Genomic DNA, 2,823 nt, shown 5'->3' on the forward strand with positions numbered 1-2,823 from the left:
CATCTAAGTTCTCTGAGCTCTTAAGTTCTATTCCTATGCACCTTTAGTACCATAGGGGATAGTATGTTTATATAACAGAAATATTGAGTGAATAATGCTGCTATTTCTCTTTATGAATGATTTCTATGCAGGTATGATTTGTATTTATGATACTTATCCAAATGTTGAGTTTTTGAAGCTGCATTTGTTAGACTACACATTTTTCCTGTAAATATATATATAACAAAAACAGAATATACAATAATATTTTATTTCTGTTTGAGTGTTAAACCCAGGCTTGCTGGGGCAGGGAGACTACTGAGCATTTCTGACTTCTTTTACACTCCATCTAAAGACAAAAGAAACAGCAAAAAGAGTTTATTTACAGGTGTTAGAATTTGCAACTTGTCTATTCCCTATACATGCTTCCACACATAAATGCATATTTACCTCATTGATTCTTCACCCAGCTATTCATGTATGCCACATGTACGCCTTGTTTATCACTCCAGCCATCTTTGGTTTTCATGCACTCTCTACGATCTCATTTTCTTATTTTGTTATTCCCATGTTAGAGGAATCACAACACTGAAGGAATGCACTCCCACAAATGTAAAATCCACCTGTACTCCTATCTAGTCAGGGAGAGTTGAGGCCAAAAGTTGGGGAGAAGAGATCTTCTTTAGGTTCCCCAGAACCATGAAACTCTGAGATGAAAAATAATTGTTATTTGTAGCTGATCTTGTCCATCTCCTGCCAGTCAATTTTCCCTTCAGTACATTCTTCTTGAGTACCGAGGGCGCTTTCACCATTTTCCTGGAGAAACTACTCTGTCACATCATTGAACTTTTTATTTCTATTTACAATAAAAGTATATCTTAAAAGATGCTAAAATTAACTTCTTCATTCGAAATTATCCTTAGTGATTATAAGTGGTAACCTAGAATATTACAATGACAAATAGTTATTACTTCTTATGAAATCAGTGTTCTGAATGTTGATGGGCAGATGCAAGCACCAAAGTCCTTATGCTACATTCTTCATGTATAACAGGGCCATAACTTGTCTTCATCTTCTCTCTGTACTAGTTTTATGGGAGTGGCACCAGAACTCAGGAGTCCCTGGAAGTCCAGGTAAAAGGCTTAATTTTTCATTGAGCTCTGCCCCTGGTGTTAGTAGTGTCTACTCAGACCTTGCTTCTGCTGATCCAACACTTTGCAGAGTTTCTGCTTTCATCTAACTTCAGCACCTTTAGTGTCTGGCACCAACCTTCCTATATTAGGACCTAACAGAGTTAATATTGCTTGACTGCTAAAACTTATTGGTTTTCTAAAGTTATCTAGGTTAAAGTATAAATAGACTTTTACATTAATAGCAGACTTCAAAACCCTCAGTGTTGCTTATAAAAGTTACTCTGTTCCTTCTGATACTTGAAATAATATCTATTGCCATATAAATGGATGGGCTCCCTTCAATTACATACTGAGAATATACCTAAAAAGAACAGGAGTACTTGTGGCACCTCAGAGACTAACAAATTTATTTGAGCACAAGCTTTCATGGGCTCCAGCCCACTTCATCAGATGCATAGAATGGAACATAGATATAAATATAGATATATACACACACACACAGAGAACATGAAAAGGTGGAAGTAGCCATACCAACTGTAAGAGGCTAATTAAGATGAGCTATTATCAGCAGGAGAAAGAAACTTTTGTAGTGATAATCAAGATGGCCCATTTAGACAGTTGACAAGAAGGTGTGAGGATACTTAACATGGGGAAATAGATTCAATATGGGTAATGACCCAGCCACTCCCAGTCTCTATTCAAACCCAAGTTAATGGTATCTAGTTTGCATATTAATTCAAACTCAGCAGTTTCTTGTTGGAGTCCGTTTTTGAAGCTTTTCTGTTGCAAAATGGCCACCCTTAAGTCTTTTACTGAGTGACCAGAGAGGTTGAAGTGTTCTCCTACCAGTGTTTGAATGTTATGATTCCTGATGTCAGATTTGTGTCCAATTATTCTTTTGCATAGAGACTGTCCGGTTTGGCCAATGTACATGGCAGAGGGGCATTGATGGCACAGGATGGCATATATCACATTGGTAGATGTGCAGGCGAACGAGCCCCTGATGGCGGGGCTAATGTAATTAGGTCCTATGATGGTGTCACTTGAGTAAATATGTGGACAGAGTTGGCATTGGGCTTTGTTGCAAGGATAGGTTCCTGGGTTAGTGTTTTTGTTGTGTGGTTGCTGGTGAGTATTTGCTTCAGGTTTGGGGGCTGTCTGTAAGCGAGGACTGGTCTGTCTCCCAAGATCTGTGAGAGTGAGGGATCATTTTTCAGGATAGATTGTAGAATTCTGATGATGCGCTGGAGAGGTTTTAGTTGGGGGCTGAAGGTGACAACTAGTGGCGTTCTGTTTCTGAACTTTTCCTGGACTTGTGGTATCATGTCATGGGATGGGTTACCTAGGGAGGTGGTGGAATCTCCTTCCTTGACAAAGCCCTGGCTGGGATGATTTAGTTGGGAATTGGTCCTGCTTTGAGCAAGGGATTGGACTAGATGACCTCCTGAGGTCCCTTCCAACCCTAATATTCTATGATTCTATGTCATCCTTGATGCTGCTCATGTTGGAATCTATTTTAATCAAAGATACCACAATATATAAATCTCAATCCCCAATATATTAAATAGTACATCTTTTGCAAATGAAGAACCTTGAAAAATATTACAATTAAGATTTGTGTTAGTGTACATAAGGAGTAGAAATAGTCAATCTGATCATGTGATGTGTTAAAATGAAGATAAATAACTATGAATCTATCTATTACAGAAAC

Source organism: Lepidochelys kempii, chromosome 17 (assembly GCF_965140265.1).
Source record: "Lepidochelys kempii isolate rLepKem1 chromosome 17, rLepKem1.hap2, whole genome shotgun sequence".
Lineage (NCBI taxonomy): Eukaryota > Metazoa > Chordata > Testudines > Cheloniidae > Lepidochelys > Lepidochelys kempii.